The 20,130-nt window shown below is 36.1% G+C and overlaps 1 long non-coding RNA gene across 1 annotated transcript; it reads right to left on the reverse strand.

Moving 5' to 3' along the window:
• Positions 1 to 7,836: 7,836 nt before the first annotated feature.
• On the reverse strand, positions 7,837 to 12,942 carry LOC136043398 (uncharacterized). The gene is made up of 2 exons (XR_010621605.1): positions 12,409 to 12,942; positions 7,837 to 8,021 (listed from the first exon to the last, which is right to left on the reverse strand). It is a non-coding gene; the product is annotated as an uncharacterized LOC136043398 (long non-coding RNA).
• Positions 12,943 to 20,130: the final 7,188 nt, after the last annotated feature.

Below are 20,130 nucleotides of genomic sequence, written 5' to 3' on the forward strand. Positions count from 1 at the left end.
TAGCTCTCTCGAATGGTATGTGTAGACAAACGACGCGGTGGTCGCAAGCTACCGTCAACCATCTAATTCCCCAAAATATCAGTGAGACGGTCGTCTGTTGGTGGGCCGAGGGCTGCGGGAGCACGAATTAAGCAGATTTCCAACGAATTCCCCGTCCTTTGAATGTCGAGTCTGTGGCATGTTTTCCCATAATCAATAAGTCTTGTGATGTAAGACTGCATCGTGTGTGCTTTTGGAAATGTTTGAGAAATTCTGGAATGGTTTCAACAATCATCCATCCGCTTACATAACCTGCACCTTTCGTGCCAGTAGGGGCACCTTTGACCAAACGATCTTCGAAGTGAACACGAAAGACAATAAAGGGGGGGGGCTGCTGCACCTGTAGCACTAACTGCACAACATATTGTTACAAGTTCACCCTCTTGGCTGAAATTAGTTGACCAGCTTGGTTTGCAATTTTTGGAGCCAAAACTTTCTTAGGATTATGCCCAGTTGTAAGACCAGTTTCATCAACATTCTGTTTAGCATAGACTTCAAATATCTCCTTATCTAACGCACCTGAGTAGTTGTCCAAAAACTCATTGACTGTTCTTTGATTAAATGCTGTTACCCAAGCAATCCTCGTATCCTGAGAAGAACGGATAGACATGCTTGGGTTTCTTTCGGAAAACCTTTTTCAGGAAATTTTGCCAAATGGGATTTTCCCCTCTAAGACAAGTAAATCAGTTTTCATTTCTTTATAGTAAATGATTCCCACAATATCTGCATGCATTCTTTTATCATTGGTGTCACTTAGATGGAATTCTTCTTCAATTCCATCTTGACTACTTTCTGTGGTGTCAAAACTCAGGTTTTCCCCCCCTTTTCTTACTAATTTTGACTTGCCACTTCTAAATTTTTTCTTTCCCTTAGCCTTTGCTGTATTTTCAGCGAAGTCTTTCATCAGTTTATTTTTAACAGATGTATCATCGGCTATAATGCTGTTATTTTTTTTTGTGGTTGGTAGTATTTTTTCTGGCACTGGTTTTAGGGTGAGGAGAAATCTGCCCAAAAGAGATATTAGGGTATATAGGCATTTCAACAGGTAATTCTGAAGATACACTAAAAGATGTGCTTGGTCTAGACAGATCCTTGCTTTGAAGAGGACTTGCTTGCTTAGCACTCGGAGAGGCAGGTTCTGTAAGATCAGAGACATAGGAGCTCAAGAATTCGTCATGCGTAAAAAGGTTGAAGGGAAAGACTCTAGACACTCTGAAGCCAGACTGAATGTTTTGCAGCGTGAAAGCCTGTAGAAAAATAGTACCAAGTAATCTTGATTAGCTGACAAGGATGGTTAAGCATCCACGGATCGGCAGCTCCACTGTAGTTAGCTTTTAGTGGTCCAAAGACAAATCTACCCAGGGACTGAAGATTGTGACGTGTGTAGCAGGATAATAAGCATTACAATTTTATTCGATTTAGCATATTCTACTGATTCTGGGCAGATATGGCTCGCAGGTTTGTTCATAATAAATAAGACTTTTAAGGCAAGACTCCGCCGTGTGTGCTTTTGAAGTGTTTTAGAAATTCTGAAAAGGTTTCAACAGTCATCCACCTGCTTACATAAGCTGCACTTTTTGTTGTAGTAGGGGCACCAGAGACCATACGATCTTTGAAGTGAACACACGGAAAGACCATAAAGCGGGGTGGATCGTTACACCTGTAGTACTAACTGCACAGCATATTGTTAAAAGTTGACCCTCTCGGCTGATGTTAGTTGACTAACTTGATTAGTAACTTTAGAGTCAACGCTTTCTTGCGATTCTATATCGTTGTAAGGCCAGTTTCATCAACATTCTAAATAGCATAGGCTTCAAAATTCTGCTTTTCTAACACAGCAGAGTAGTTTTCCAAAAATTCATTGACTTTTTTCATAAAATTCATTGATTTTTTCCATAAATCCAAAAATTCGTTGTTTGCTTTAAAGTTGTTGCCCGAGCAATGCTCGTAGCCTGAAGAGACCGGATGGGCATACTTGGGTTTCTTTTCAGGAAGGAAGTAAACAAATCTGCACTAGCAATTTTATTATTTTCTCAGCTGTCCGGAATCTTTTTCAGTTTTGCGAATTGATAGGCCAAGATATGACATTGTTTTGGACTGAGTCCATGATGCAGCTTATTAGCTTTTGTCAGACAATTAGCAAGATTGTTTTCTTTAATACCACTTGATATTTTTTAATGTCTTTATCAGCTTTAAATATCTCTGGTTCTTTACTCTCAAGTTCATTTAAAGGTACTTCCAAAGTTCTACCCATCTTTTTAGGCTTGCTAGAGGAATTTGATGTTGAGTTGCTTTGATGTTTTCTTCTTGGAAACACCACTCCAAATCATTATCAAAGCTTCTTTAATTATCTGCCTGTCTGTTAATTCTCTGGTTGACCAGGGGTTGACTTTCTTAGATAAGGTCTTGTCATCTAAAACAGAATTAGCTATCATAATCTACATCTGGAGCATATTTTGCTGCGATTGGGGTATCGTGGACACCCCTGTCCATATTACTCTGGTCATTGATGTCAATATTGTCCCTTAATCAGTTACAATGAGAAAATTAAAATATGTCCTCTCCATGAAGTGCCACTTCAAATTATAAATATCCAATGCCTAGCCTAAGTAGTATTGTCTTGAACTTACCTTAACCACAACGTGAAACTAAATACTACTTACTGAAAATTTTACTTCAGTGAAAACCAAGAAATTAACTTTACCTTTGAAAATTCCAAATTTGTACTCTCGGAAATGAATGCATAATCCAAATGACAGAATTCTTTTTATCAAGTGTCTCTACCAGTAACGTCACCTATTTTAGCTGTAATGAATTTTAATCTGGAGTCACCTGGAGTACATAGGGATAGGATATCCATACTACCGAAGTATTAAAATGGCCCCGGTCTCCCTATATAGGAATCATACTGATACAATACACATACAATTTACAAATAAATTACCCTTTGGAAAAAAAATCCTTACCTAAAACTGAAATTACCTGAGGAAATCTTGTGACATCTACTGGATAAGTTGCACATGAAAAAAGAAAAATAAAGAAAAAGGAAAAATCGGCCGATACCTGATATTTCTTTTTACGATAACCGATAATGAGACTTACCCCCATATTGGCGGACTGATGTATCGGTCAGGCCCTCATTAGTAGTACTAGTAAATTTAGTACGGGTAGTATATATATAGAACCTTTTGGTTGGCTCAACATACCCCTTAACATACACTGAAAGTTTCAGCTTAATACTCTGAGCTATTTCTGAGATATAGCTGTTACGGCCTTTTGAAAACCTGAATCCACATAGTGTGCTTCAATATACCACACTATTCTGTTCAATATTCCCTGAAAGTTTCATTGTAATACCTTTAGCTTCATTAGTACTGCTAGTAGTAGTAGTTGTAGCGGTGGTAGTAGTGCTAGTAATTATAGTATTATGCACATTTTGCATTTTGACTAGTTCAACATCCCTCTTAACATGCCCTGAAAATTTTAACTTAATGCTCTAAACCATTCTTGGGATACTTTTCATAACATGCTTGTACAGAGTGTGTTTGTATTTACTTCAACATCCTCCTAAATATTCCCTCAAGATTTTAACGTTCCAACTTAACACCCTATAACGTGTTTTGGTTTAGTTCAGCACTCCTCTCAACATTCTCTGAAAGCTTAACTTTAATGTGCTTGATCTTTTTGGACACCAAAGGTCAAACATGCCCTCTCTCAAGAACAAATAATATATATAAACAATGGTCAAAGTACATAGCTTATAAGCCTTGCTCTGAGGGCATTGCGTCCCCTGAGAGCGGTTTTGTCGTAACTAAGGTTTTCGAAATTCGGAGAAAAACGACTTTGAAATTTTCCCCTTTGCTGGAACTTAAACGGTACAACCGATTTTCTTCGTAAATACATCAAAAAAAAAGAAGAAAAATAATAACTAAGAGGGTCTCCCGAATATGAGATGGAAAAGGTGAAGTTTTCATTGTCAAAACTTGAAATGAAATACAGATACGACAATCTGACCTTACCGAAATTTTAGTAAACTTAAATACGACAAAATGGTATGGGCTGCCTATTCTTTTCACCATGAAGATACGACAAACGAGTTCTGATGCAGCAATACTATTCATTTTTTGTTCATTTTTTGTTGAGTTTCTTTGCTGGCCGCAGCTTTGCTTCAACGGAATCCTCCTTTGGACATGGATCTCGTGCAGATGGAGAGGCTTCCAATTGTTCAATATCCCCCTTGGCCTTGTAGTACTGTTCAATCTTGGTTTCAAAATACTTCTGGTCTTGGTTGGGTATGAACTTCAGGAGATACTTGACATCTTTGATTTTCGCATCAGGTAGATCAATATTTTTGCCACAAAGTTTAGGCAAAACAAGATGTTCAACAACACGGACAGCCGAAGTGTTGGGACACTTTTTAACCGAAGTGCATTCTTGTGATATAGTGGCCATTTGCAAGTCTCCAGAGAAGGAAGTTTTGAACCAAACATTCTTAGCGTCCAAACCAACGAGTACTTGTACAGCTTTGCTGGCTTTTGAAAGTCAAAGAACTTTGACTGGGTCACTTGCAGGATATTCAAAGGACGTGTCTTTCTTATTTTCAGTAACTTCCTTACCAGATCTAATGGAGAAAACAAATCAAGGTGCTTTAGCCCCCCCACTCAATAATGCTATGTACAGCATCAACCTCCTGTATAGTCGAATGACCTGGCTCACAATACTGCATAACCACTTTTTCTAAGCGTGGAAATGTTCTTAGAACATCTTGGATGGCAAGGCTTATAATTGAGTTTCGGTTCTGGGACACGCAAGAGTCCAAACAAGTAATTAACTGACAGATATCAGGGTAAGTATCAAGAACTTTTTCTAGTATGACCATAGTCCACTAGCTATTTCGTTTGCTCCACGTCCAGCCTCAAACTCGGACCGAATGCAACAGTATACCTCATTGATTTTATTACTGTTTCAGACTGTTTGAGAAACTTACTGTTTCATTATAAATCCATTTTTTTAATGTTATATAATCGACAAGCACCAATTTTCAACGATTAAGCTGGATACATAGATTTTATTTTGCCGTTTATGCCGTTTTCTTCTTCCTTGACGCCAAATTTTCAATTAAAGTATGCGTTTTTGGTCGTTTTTGATGACCGATTGATTAAGAGGGGATAAAGAATTTGAACCAAAATATTCAAACTCACACTTCTCTTCATTTAACAAAAGGTCCATCCCAGAAAAAGCATTGGAAACAGAAGATACCATTTTGGAGAGGCCAGTCCTAGTCCGACTAATCAGGAGCAAATCGTCAGCATACGCAAAATAAGACATCTAAAACATCAGAAAAATGTGGAGAGAATATTCTCGCAAGCACGCCAGAAATAAAATTTTTAAAAAGTGTCGGTGACAAAACGCCATCTTGTCTAACACATCTTTTAGCTTTAATAATTGCAGTTGGAGAAGGTTAACTAGAAACGAGCAGAAACTATAAGGAGTAGGGTTTACGTCCCCAATGCCTTCTAAACATCATAGTATAAATTGTACTTATGCTAAAAACAAAAAAAAAAACATTTTATTTGTTTTCTCTTTTTAACTTAAATACATCTAGAATCATTATGACTTACGAGAATAAATTTGTCCAGGTACTTTGAAGGTGAAAACGTTACAACTATTGACGGTTCAACCATCGCTTACGGTAAATGAAGCTAAATCAAAACTTTGGTTCAAGCTTTGGATTTGTTTGTGGAACTCTATAGAGAGCAAGTGACGTTCTATAAAAGGCCAAACGAATTAATTTGGAAATTGTGAAGGTAAAAATGCATTTCGACCAAGTAAGCAGCAACCTCCGAATGAATAGCCTTAAGTGGCTACTCTTTCCTCTGGAAAATAGAGGGCTCCACATTGAATACCTACAACCCTGAAGGGTCCCAATGACTTTTAATTAACAGTTCCGTAGTTTACTGCATCTTTATTGGTTTGTATTGGGTTACACAATTGTTATTGAATACATATGCATGTAGGTTTTCAAAAGAGCATATAAGCAATATCATAGGCAGAGCAGCACTATCATTAAAACTTTTAAAGCACCTCATTCAATTGGAAATTAAAAGCTCTAAGGTCATTTTTAAGCGTCAAAAAAAAAAAAAAAAAAAAAAAAAAAAAAAAAAAAAAAAAAAAAAAAAAAAAATGGAGGGTAAGAAACCTTCCAGGCCAATTAAGTCTCTAAACACATGCAATCAAAATTTGAGATAGTCATTTCCTCGAATATAGTTAAAAGGTCCACATAATATGTCTCTGGGATGCCCCCCAATCGTCCCCTGAGAGCGGTTTTGTCGTATCCGCAACTTTTTCGGGAAGTGGAGTTAAGACGGCCATCTAATGTGAAATTTTTTGCTCTATCCGATCCCGTCAACCATTTTATTGTATCTCAACTAGAAGTGCCTCAATTTTAGATTTCTCGTTTATCGTATCTGACATTTTGCCGTTTTGTTAAGAGCGGTTTTGTCGTATCTCATATGGGAAAATTACATGGGCATTTTTGTCATAACTCCGTCGACGTACACTTTTGAAGGAAGAAAAGATTTAGTAAAAGTTTCATAATGAGTCACAAACAGACATTATTTACATCTGCACAAGCTGCACAATATTTACAAGAATCCAGTACCTCATTTTTGTGGAATTGACTAATATTTTATTCTAAGAATATAATATATATTATATCTTATATTGTATATATTGTATTATATATTGTACATATATAGAGTATAATTTAATATTATACTCTATATACCATTCATACCTACTATTTATACTCTATATATACCGTTCATACCTGATTTGTTATGCTTTTATTGCGTATCAGTGGTCAGAATAAATCTTGGTTATGATGGTATTTCGGTAGTGCTTCCTTGTAACGCAGCAGCTTGTCGGTAAATTTTTTGCAGTTCATATTATTGACTTACAAATAAAGTGAACATACCACTCGATGCCTTTTTTTATGTTCTTTACCAACCCTCCCCGCAAAATACCCTCAGCCTGAGCAATTCCAAATCAGGGTTTTTGTAATATTTGTTCATGTAACTTAAGTTTCTCCGTACTTTATTCAAAATTCAGAAAACAAATTGTGCAAAATACTCTTTTCGTTATTGAATTGCTTTGTTATTGAACTTTGCCATACCCTAAAGTTAATCTGAGCATAAAAAAATTATAAGAAATATCGAATATCGAAAGTAAGAATATCGATATATCGTTTAATCAAATTTTCGCCCAACACTAGCTATAATGAGTATGAAATGGAATCATATTCGTTCCGATGATACTGCGGCTATAATGAAAAAAAAAAAATGATATTTTCTAAGCCGTGTTTCATTCGACAGATTACTGAATATTATGATTTTGGACTGAGACCAAACAAAAAGCAGGTAGTCATCAGACAAGTTTGGAAGAAGTGGTAACAAGAGGAATTAAAGGAAATTTAAATTTCTTGAGAGGGGGCAAAGAGCAAGCTTTGAATGTATTGGGGTAGAGAAGGAGTTTGCACAGCTGTTTTGGCACCAATTGGCTTGGTACTACTGTGAGTTGCTAGTAGTAGTAGCAGTGTTTATTATCTTTTATGCTCCTCATTTTAGAGGACGGTAAAGAGTTCATTGGGAATTCTGTTTCGCCATGATGCAATTTTTTTTCAAACGGTGGGAAGTTTTCTTTTTTTGTATTTCCAAGATCGTTTTTAAGCTGAAAAAGGCTGATTAGGTTATTTTCCACATCTATAGAAAAAGAAGAAATTGAAAAACGAGCCAAAGCTACAAAAAATATCGATTTATTCCCAAACTTCTGTTAATGTACTCCTAATAAAATATATTATTATAAGTATCTTAAGATATCTATTTGTTCCCATAGAGTTTTGGGTCTTCTGGCTTGATTTTTAATTCAATTTCTTCAGCAGATATAGTGTCTGGGCCACTTTCATAAATAGCAGCATTCCAATCCTAAAATAAGACAAAGAAGTAAAACCCAAAACAAAAATGATAATTTGCACTTAACTAAATGAACTCATAATAGAAATCATAAGGGCCAGAAAGTAAAAGGGCCGAGAGGGCCAATCCTAAAATATGACAAAGAAGTAAAACTGATAAAAAAGGATAATTAGCACTGAACAAAAGGAATTAATAAGGAATATAAGAGAAATTACACTCCCATAATAGAAATCACAAGAGCCAGAAAGCAAAAGGGCCAATCCTAAAATAAGATAAGTAAGTAAAACTCATACACAAAAATGATGCATCTGCAATTAACATGCTAGTACTATTAAGGATAAATCTATGAAGGTAAAATTTGAGAGAATATAGAGGGCGAATTTGAACTAAATCAAAATATATTATATGCATTCAGATTGTCAAAAGAGCGTATCTTGAAAATTGATTGTGCATCAAGTTGGAATTCTCACAGAATGCTTAAAGGGGAAGAGCAATTGACCAAAAGGCAATTGGTACAGACTACTACTAATACTACTACCACTACATATACTAGTTCTACTACTACTATTACTATTACTCCAACTACTTCTTGTATTTCAACTACTTCTAAGGCTAAGAGCATTAAGATGAAAATCTCAAGAACTATATGATTATACAAGTTATCAAAAGGACATATCGGCAATGTCATAGCGATGGCTAATTGTATCAAACTACCAGGAATTAATGAGGGGGGTGTTCAACTGACCAAAACACAATATGTTATAACTACTGCTGCAAATAGTACTAGTGCTATTACTGTTAACACTACTACTAGCACTATTAGTACTAATAGTATTAATGCTACTGCTGTGACTACTACTACAACTGTGCCTACAGGTAGAAAGGTGAAATTTACAGGGTAGGGGAGAGGGAGGTGAACTGAATCACACCACTCCGTTCGTATCGCGTGATGCAGGAAAGTTGAATTTCCTGCATCGTTTATGCGTGAAGTTGAAACTTCCAGGCCTTGTTGTTGAACAAACCAAAAGACAATAGTTACATCATAGTGCTACTGCTTCAACACCTACCACTACTTCCACTACTATCACTGCAACTGCTGCTACTATTATCACTACTGCTACTATTGCTACTAAAGTTAAAGCTACTACTATCAATTCTACAGCTACTACTACTACTGCTACTAAGGCTAAGGGTATTAAGGCGAACATTTTGGGCAATATTGAAACTGTATTGAACTAAAACAAAACAAACAATGCCCACACAGGTTGTAAAGAGAAAATATCAGCAATACTTCAGGAACAGTTGATTGTATTTAGTTGAAACCTTCATCGTGTTTGAAGGGGATATTGAGGAAAACCAATGGTGCTATGTGCATATTGGTACTACTGCTACTAAAACTATAGCTACTACATAAGCTAAGGGTATTAAGCCAAAGCTTCCAAGGAATATTTAGGCGGCTGTTGAACTAAAAAAAAGAAAATAAAAGAAAAGTATGATCATGCATATTGTCAAAAGGGTATTAACTCAATATCATATTGTCAATTGTCAATATTGCCAAAAGGTTATTATCTCAATATCTCAAGAACGGCTGACATTATTAAGTTAGACCTTTCAGGGTAAGTTGCGACAGATTTTGAACTGGTCAGACAACACTATGTATATACTTTTAATGCTACGTCTAGGGTTACTCGAACTAATGAGGCTAAGGGCATTAAGGTAAAACTCTCTAGAAAACGTTCAGGGGAAATTTCGATTAAACGAAAAGACTATATGCAAGCATCATTGCTCTATCATGGCTAGTACTATTATTGAAACTTTTAAAGGAGTTACTTCGATCAGAAACTGAAAGTTCTAGTGCCCCTTTTCAGAGTCAAAAGTAATTGGAGGGCAAGCAGTCCTCCTCTTTAACCCATAATTTTCCTAACACTCCCAATCACTATTACGACACAGGCATTTGTTCAGCATAATTGGACGGCCAATAACTATATCCCTAAGGATATTGGGTTTCTCGACCCCCCCGCAGTTATGCAATCTGTCCAGTATGCTTTAAAACTAAATCAAAGGGCATTGTGTGTACGCTGGTTGCCAATAAGACACCTCAGCAATATCACGAAAAACTGAGGGCACTCAGTTTAAACTTTCAGGGCTATTACGATTACTATTTCTGCTCTAAATCAATTTAACTACATCAAAAGAGTGTATGTGTACCCAAATTGTCACAGTTTATAGATGTAATTTTTGGTGAATGATATCAAGTTTTAATTTCAGGTCAATTTGAACAGGTATAAAATTAAATTATACTATACTATTTGTGTCAGGATGAAATATTGGTGAAAACATTTCTCCAACTTACAAATAGTAAACCAAACTATGGATTCTTATAGAAAAAACGAAAAGATAAAAAATATTATGTTTTTCATGAAAAACACTATGTCAATAAAGAACGAACAGAAATTATTTAAAAAAAAGTTTTCCACAAAATAAGTTTATCAAAGAAAAGTAAAGAACTCCATTAAACCAAAAATGAGCAGAAATAAAATCAAGTAATCTACCAAGCGTATAACTACTACACAATCACTATCAATAAATAAATGAAACACAAAAACGTCCAGAAATTACAGTAAATAACCGAGTCAAACTCAAAACAAGCAGAAATAAACATGACAACCCACATACCTTCTCAAGGCCCAGTACGTAATTTTGCATTTTACTGAAAAAACTACAAATGACTGTGCAAAGTCAAATACATATATGCTGATATGTATCCCCTAAATCTTTATAGTTTTCGATTTATTAAAGTAAAAAAAGTGAAAACATTTAAAATGCATTTTTTCAGTTAAGTGCAAATTGAGAAAGCATGGCCTTGAGAAAGCATGGGGGTTAATGACCCTATTAATGTTAATTTCTCTTTGTTTAAGTATGTCTCAATTATTTATTGTAATTTCTGTTCGTGTTGGGTTTCATTTATTTATTGATGGTGATTGCGTGGTAGTTTTACGCTTGGTAGATTATTTGATTTTATTTCTGCTCACTGGGTTTTAGAAAGTGCCTTAGCTCTTACAAGAGTTCTATAAGGATGTCTAATCTTAGAATTAAAATTGCCAAGAAGCGTAGCACAAATTCTACATAATTACATATATATTAAACACATTTAGGTGGTTTTATACACAGGGTGTACGAAAAGTTCGTGTTGTATGGCACAACCTGATTACATGTTGAATTTAAGGTGTGAAATTCGTACGAAACCATCTAAAAGAACCTTGGCACCAAAGCAAATGTTGATCAGTATGGTATAAATCATAGCTTTTGTATAAATACCGTAAAAACTACTGTGGATATCCCCATTTCAATGGGACAAACTAAAATTCTAATATTTAATTCAATATTAAATTAAAGTTACTAAAAAATTAAATTTACTGAATCATTGAAATTATTTCAAATATATCTAAATTGATTAGTTTAATTGATTTGGATTAGTTGATTAAAAATAATTAATTAAATTGAAATTTGAATTAAAAAGTTTAATTGAAACATTCTAGGAATATCCTACAACTAACCTTCAAGAACCAATCAACTGCGGGAGAAATACAGCGCTAGCACTGCATCATTCCATGTCCATCTTTGTCTCCCATACAGTCAAATCTCTAACACGGTGCCAGAGATGATTCAATTATTTGAATTAATGAATTGACAAAAATAATTAATTAAACTGAAAATTAAATTAAAAAGTTTAATTGAATCATTCTAGGAAAATCCTATAACTAACTTTCAAGAACCGATCAATTGCAGGAGAAATACAGCGCTGGCACTGCATCAATCTAAATCCATTTTTGTCTCCCATACAGTCACATCTCAGAAATGGTGCCAGATATAATTTAACTGATTTGAATTAATTAATTGATTAAAAATAATTAATTAAGTTGAAAATTGGATTAAAAAGTTTAATTGAAACATTCAAGGAAAATCCTATAGCTAACCTTCAAGAACCGATCAATTGCGGGAGAGATACAGCGCTGGCACTGCATCAATCTAAATCCATTTTTGTCTCCCATACAGTCACATCTCTGAAATGGTGCCAGATATAATTTAACTGATTTGGATTAATTAATTGATTAAAAATAATTAATTAAGTTGAAAATTGGATTGAAAAGTTTAATTGAAACATTCAAGGGAAATCCTATAGCTAACCTTCAAGAACCGATCAATTGCGGGAGAAATACAGCGCTGGCACTGCATCAATCTAAATCCATATTTGTCTCCCCTACAGTCACATCTCGGAAATGGTGCCAGATATAATGTAACTGATTTGAATTAATTAATTGATAAAAAATAATTAATTAAATTGAAAATTGAATTAAAAAAATTAATTGAAACATTCTAGGAAAACTCTATAGCTAACCTTCAAGAACCGATCTATTGCGGGAGAAATACAGCGCTGGCACTGCATCATTCCAAATCCATCTTTGTCTCCCATACAGTCACATCTCTGACACGGTGCTGGTTCAGCAGTAGCAGCAAAGCGTCGTGCAAAAATATCGATAACCCGTTTGGGAGATGTTGTCTTTCTGCCAATGATTTTGTTAAGATCAAAAACGGTACCATTTGTCTCTAAAGCCAAAGGAGTACAAAAATCTTTGGGTACAACTAGCTGGCGCCGGAGACTTTTATCGGCATTCCGTTTTCGCCCACTTCTTATTGTATAGATGTCGTTGGTGTCATAGCCATAAATGTGGGACAGAATCTGAAATATATCACCAGGATAAGTAAAGGTCTTTAGTTCAATCTAGATGCGCATGGGGGCCTGAAAAGCACCATTAAGGAATACATATTTCGGCTTTTGTGTTTCTTGGTAACATACTCTTATCGCACGGAATACAAGCAGTTCTTCTTTTTTTTACAAGGGGCTAAGGGTATAGATGACTTATAAAAGAGGAAACTGAATCTGGTATCAACAGAAAAACATCCACGCTTTCTAGCGTTAATAACAAATAATGTTAGGGTAATTAGATGCTTGAAAAACCCAAAATAAGTACAAACGCTAGATGGTACTAGTAAAATTTTTGTCAATATATTATTAATGTGTTATGCTATTATACAATACTAGTAATATATTATTAATGTATTATGCTATTATATAACACTTGTGATATATTATTTATGTTTTGACTATTAATAAGTAGCCTAATTGTTATAAATTATTACATATTGTCACCCTAAAATTCTGGAGAAAAACAAACTTAGTCACTTATGTTGTCATAATTACGTGTCTCGCATTGCTTACGAATGGATCAAGTATTTTTATTGCATAGTAACATTACAGATAGGTTATATTTAGCCTACTATTTATACACAACTCTTACATATAACTCGATCTATACGGCATTTAAAAAAAGATTTCAATAAGAGAAGTTTTTCAAAGAAAAGTTAAAAGCTACATTAACCCAAAGACAAGAAGAAATAAAGTCAAATAAAAATTTAAGCTTAAAACGAATACGAAACTTAAACGAACAGGAATTAAAATAAATAAGCATGTCAAACTTAAAAAAAACACAAACTACCATAAACAAGAGGAGGACTAACGCCCCTAGCTGCTCCAAAGTTATTACATATATGTCATTTTGACAATGATGATGAACTTAACATCTTTTGATGTAGTTCAATCTACCCTGAATAATCTTAAACTTTCAAATTAATTCCCAAAGTTGTTCGTGAGATATTGCAAATACACCTTTTTTCCATAATCTTGAAACGAATAGTGGCTTTTTTGATTTTGTTCATTATGCTCTTCAGAATTTCATGAAAGGTTCAACCAATTCCTATTCCAGTTCCTAAGGTATTGCAGGTTGCCCTATAGACAGCCTAAATAAAAATAGCGTCTTACAATTTAGTTAAATACCCCTTTTCATCATTTCCTGAAAATTTCACATTAGTATCCATATCCGTTTCTAAGATTAGTATCCTAAGTTAATACCAATAGAGCATTTTGAAATATTGCAGGTGCACAGTTTAAACAACAGGGATGCAAATAGTGAATTTTAGTTTAGATCAACACCGCCTTCAACATGTCCCAAAAGTTTCAGCTTAATACTATTAGCCACTCCCGGGATAACACAGATATGGTCTATTGATAACCTGAATACACTAAGTATCTTTTGATTCAGTTTGACATTTACATAATTTGAAGGTTTCAACGCAATACCCTTAGCTGCTCTTGAGATATTGCACAGACACTTTTTAGACAAGCGGCTACACATACTGTCTTTTCATTTAGTTTTACAACATTTCCTGAAAGTACCAGCTTAATACCTCTAGCCGCTTCTGCAATATTGCAGTTACCCCCTTCTGCCAGCCAGGGTACACATAGTGATATTGCAATATCAAAGATACTGCAGATATGCCCTTTTAATAATCTGAATGTACATAGTGTCTTATTATTTAATTCAATATATTTCTCAATTTTACCTGAAAGTTCCTACTTAATAATCTTAGCTGCTCATGAGTTATTGCATATATGCTATTTTGCCAACTATTATGCACTTAGTGTCTTTTAATTTAGTGTTAACTTGATCATCGCAAATGCACCTTTTTTATGACCTTCATTCACACAGTCTTTTAATTGTATTCAGCACCCTCTTCACAGTTTCCTGAAAGTTTCTACTTAATACCCATTGAAGCTCCAGAGATATTACAAATGTACCCTTGGTAACCTAGATACACACAGTGTCTTTTGATTTAGTTCAGTATCCATCAGTTCCTAAGATGTTAAACATAAATAATTCTGAAAGCTGGAAGTACATAGTGTGTTTGGATTTGTCTCAGCATGCACTTGGGTTTTCAACTTAATATCCTTAACTGTTCCTGGAATATTGCAGATGCGCCATTTTGACAACATGAATGCAATTAGTGTTTCTTGATTTAATTAAGCGTTCCTTTCAACATGCACTGAAACTTTCAACTTAATACCCATAGCCGTAATCGAGATATTGAAAATATGCTCTTTAAACAAAATTGATGCTCATACTCTCTTTAGATTTACTTCAAGATTCTGAACAACTTGTCCTGAAAGTTTCAACACAATACCAATGTGACAATGTGGCAACACATAGTGTCTTTCAATTTAGTTTCACACCCCCTTCAGCATTCGCTGAAATTTTCAACTTAATTCCTTCTGCTGTCGCCAGGATATTCCAGATATATCCTTTTGACAACCTGGATGCACATAGTGTCTTTTGATTCAGTAGAAGATCTCTAACAACATTCCCTTTCTAACGTAATACCCTTAGCTATACCGGAAATATTGCACGTACACCCTTTTGACACTATGGCTACATATGATATCTTTTGATTTAGTTTCACCTCCCCTTAATAGAAAGAAAGAAAGAAAGAAAGTTTATTTGAGCCCTACGGCCATACACAACATGATTTAATAATACAACACTGCACAGAACACACACTCAATATAAAACAATACTTATTTTCATTCACTCAGGCTCGACTGAGCCTCTCTCGCCTTTTCCACATATCGTGCCATTTTGCATATGGGTCCAGGCTTCGAAGACCTCAGGATATAAGAAAGCAGCACCAACTGATGGTCCCCCAAATTTCATCCCTAAGACTTTCAAGCTCCTGGCACTCCATGAGGAAATGGGCTAAATTATTATCCTCTTTTCCGCAATACCCACACTTACCATTTGTTCCCATATATTTTTTTTTTATTTCTGTTCCCTATGTAGGCTACTGGAAGGCAATTTCCCCTCAACTGGATCCATGATTTTAAATATTTAAAAGGTAAATTTACCTTAAAATAATATTCTTCCCCAAAAATTTCTTTTATACTACATTCATTCAGTAATATTCCTTAGAAGTTTCAACCTAATACCTTTAGCCGTTCCTGAGATACTGTGGATATGCCGTTTTTACAACCTGAAATCACATATTGTCCTTTGATTTATCTTAACATGTCTTGACTATTTATACTTATTACCCATAGCTGTTTCTGCGACATTGCAGATACACCGTTTGTAAATATGAATGCACCTAGTATCTTTCGATTTAGTTCAACAACCTCAAAATACAATGAAAGCTACATCCTAATACCCTTAGCTATTCTTTAGATACAATATATGCGCCCTTTTGACGGCCTAGATGCAATTAATATCTTTTGATTTAGTTCAATATCCCTTTCATCACTCCCTAAAAGTTTCACCTTAATACCTTCAGCGGTTCGTAAGATATTGCAGGATACGCCCTTTTCACCACATGGATGAACAAAATACCTTTGGTTTAGTTTTAAACCTTCCTCAGCAGATCCTTAAATTTTCAACTTAAAACGCTTAGCAATTCCTGAGACATTGCACATACATTCTTTTGGAAACCTGTACACACATAGCGTTTTATAGATGTTTCCACATTCTCTGAAAGTTTCGTTTTGATGCCCCTATCTGTTCCTAAGATATTGCAGATAAAGCATTTTGATAACCTGGATGTACATAGTGTCTTTTGGTTTAGATCAACATCCTACTTAATATTCCCTGAAGTTTTACCTTAATAGTCTTGGGCTTTTTGGACACATCTAGAATCAAACATTTCCCCCTTTCTCAATAATAAATCCTGCGTGTAAACAATGAGTTAATTGCATAGCTTATAGCCCTTGCCCCAGAATGTGTGTGTGTGGGTGGGTGGCGGGAAGGGGGTCATGCCAGCCCCAGAGTCATAGTTGCTGGGTCTTTTGACTATTTTTTAGCAAAATGGCTGTCTGAAAATTTTGATTTTATGTCTTTGGGGGAAGGGCAGCTAAAAGCGTGCAAAAGGAGGCCTAGTTGCCCACCAATCACTTTTGAATCTTAAAATGGGCACTAAAATTTTATAATTACAATTGAATGAGCCCACAACAATGCTTCTACGAAAACTCCTTCTTAACGAAGTGGCGTAGTGGAAATGGCATATCAATGTTTACTTAGGAAGCGCTACTGCGCTTTCTATGATTTCTAAGCTGTTATATATAGCTCAAGGTATAACATATTTCGTTAAGTAATATCAAACAATTATATTATCATGAATAATAATTGGCTTTTGGCGTGAAACCATCATAAAAGCTAAGAAGGCAATGCCAAAAGTCAAACTCAATAAAATACAAGAATCAAACGGTCGTAGTAAGGAGCTGTAAGTAAAGAGCGACATAGCCCAATACTAACCGAAACACCAAAAAAGGAATTATAATAACAATAGATACACCAAGAGAATTGGTTTTCCTTGCTGTTTTCAAATCTGTAAAATTTACTATGTTTAATGTAATACATCAAAAGCTAAAAGCCTGAGAAAGTTTGTCTTATTCTTGAAAAAGACAGGCAATACTCAAAAATTCAAGGGATCTTCAGGAAAATCACACCATCAGATTCAGTATATCAGAGAAAAATAGTGTAGATGTTTCAGGCTCCTATCTATAAAATTGCGGAATTTTATTCATTCAAACGGAAATAAGAAGTTCTAGTGTCCTTTTTAAGTGACCAAAAAGACTGTAGGTTAACTAGCCCCCCCCCCCCTTCTACAAGTTTTTCCTCAGAGACATCCGCTCAAAATTTTGCGATAGCCATTATATTCAGCATAGTTGTAAGGTCTAATTAACTATACTTTTGGGGAACCCCCTTCTTCATAGTCCCTCTGGAAAGAGCTGTAAGTTACGTAATTAGCCCAGTGTCCATATATAATATTTGTTACTGGGAAACATACAGAGATTTGGAGGGGGATTTTCTGCGGTGGGGGATTTTCCATGTGGAGAATTTTTCATTGAGAGGAAAGTTTCCCTGTAAAATATTTCAAAAGAAATTTTATATGGTGGGGGGGGGGGGGTGAGGGAAGAGGATTTCTTGGAATAGTTTGTGAAACAGTCTTTAATTAATAACAGAAACTTTTCAACTAAAGTAAGGAGCAATACTTCAACTTAACTTGACTTAATTAACTTATTACTTCTGCTGGTGGTCCGGCGTAGAGAGAAGCCACTCGTCGCCTCCAGTCCAGACGGTCCTATGCTAGCATAATAGCTTCGTCTGGGGTGCTACCGATCAATGACAGAAAGTGAGCAGGGCTGTCCTTCAATCTAGAACGAGGCCTTCCACGCGGACGTTTTCAGCCACGCTTTGAGGGATCAAAACTAAAGGAAATTGTGACTGAGCGCCTCTGCTGACATGCAGGCTAGGTGGCTGAACCACCGAAGAGTTCGTGCAGCGAGCTGACATGAGTTGGAGACGAAGTCATACCACTTAATCACTTCGATTCGTCTGAAAAACTTGGTTCGAGCCACATCTATTGCATTTCAGGCCGAAGCGGCAGCAGGTCAGGTCACAGCAGAGCAGAAAAGAACTTGGTTTACAGTGTGTTGTGAATGGTTTTCGCGATATGGGAATGAGTTTGCTGGTGGTCCAGCGTAGAAAGAGAGGCCACTCATCGTCTGCAGTCCAAACGGTTATGTGCTAGCATTATAGCTTCGTCCGGGGTGCTACCGATCAAAGACAGGAAGTGAGCAAGGCTGTCCTTCCATCTAGAACACGACCTTCCACGCGGACGCTTCCAGCCGGACGTTGAGTGATCAAAACTAAAGGAAATTCTAACTGAACGTTTCTGCTGGCATGCGGGCTAGGTGGCCGAAGCACCGAAGATTTCGTGCAGTGAGCTGACATGAGTTGGAGACGAAGTCATATCACTTAATCACTTCGATTCGTCTGAAAAACTTGGTTTGAGCCACATCTATCGCGTTTGGGACCGAAGCGACAGAAGGCCAGGTCACAGCAGAGTAGAAAAGAAATCGGTTTACAGTGTGTGGTAAATACGAATCTTTGTTCTGCGGATACTACCGGGGATCGACCAGACAGAACGGCAGAATCGGGCCACAATTGAGGTGGCTTTCGTGATACGGGACTAAGTTTCAGCTTCGATAGATCTGCTGTCCGTGATGACGGACCCAAGATACATGAATGATTTCACAACTTCAACGGTATATCCTAATAAGCTGAGTGGAGTCGAGTTCAAGGTTGCGCATGCCGTGTCAATGATCATTATATTAGTCTTTTGCCAGATGATTTTCAGTCCCACTTTAGATGCTTCTTCCAATAATGTGGTAAGGACTTCTTCGAGTTCAGCTGCAAAAGTGCATACAAAAGCGATATCATTCGCGAAGTCACAATCAGATAAGACTTGTTCGCCAAACAGCAGTACAAAATGGAGACGGTTTGTGGTTCGATCCATAAACGTAATCGATTGTGGTGTTGAAAAGATCGGGGGCGGCAGCATATCCTTGCCTCACAGTATTTATTTTGAATACTGGGCTGCGACTAGGGTTTATCTGGACGGATCTCATAGTATCAGCATAGAAAGCCCTGAACAGAAGGCAATACTTGGCAGGAAGTCCTATTCGCTTAAGCACCAGCCAGAGAAAATCACGGTCAATCGATTCAAAGGTGGCTTTGAAATCGACAAAGGAAATATATGCTGCATGTTGGAACTCCCGGGCTTTTTCAACTTCTTGACGGATGGTGAAGATCTTCTCAATCGTGAACCTATAAGGCATGAAACCCGCTTGCTGTATCCAGTGGCATTTGCAGAGGAAATGGGTGCTTGTGTCCAGCAGTAGGTGCTTTAATCCCGTCATAAGGAGGGCTGTCCCTTCCTCGACACTTGCTTTTTACGCAAGATATTTTGTCACAATTCTTTAAGAAAGATTGCTCAAATGCAAGGATCGTCGAATTTGAGTTTGAAGTATTTTTAAAGAGCTTTAAGACTATAGCGTAAAAATTGATAGTTGAGGATGGGAGTGTCCCCCTTATATACGCAATAATTTAAGTTCGTTTTAAGTTTTAATGTTGCTCCTCATTTTCAGTTGAAAAAGATTTTTAGATTTAATTTCGTTACTTAAAAGAAAGGCTATGGTTTCCCAGTTAAGTTACATTTATTTATAAGACTAGGAAATATAAATGACAATGACATAGAATGAGTGCTTCTCAATATTGAATAAATAGGGTTTTCATGGGAGCAAAAGGAACAAGTGCTACGCGAAAAATATCACCAGTTTTAGAGTCTACTTCTGTATGTTCTGTTTTTCTTCTTTTTTTCCTCTCTGTAATGCAAT

The sequence above is a fragment of the Artemia franciscana genome, unplaced genomic scaffold (genome assembly GCF_032884065.1).
Source record: "Artemia franciscana unplaced genomic scaffold, ASM3288406v1 Scaffold_5628, whole genome shotgun sequence".
NCBI classification, from domain to species: Eukaryota; Metazoa; Arthropoda; class Branchiopoda; order Anostraca; family Artemiidae; genus Artemia; species Artemia franciscana.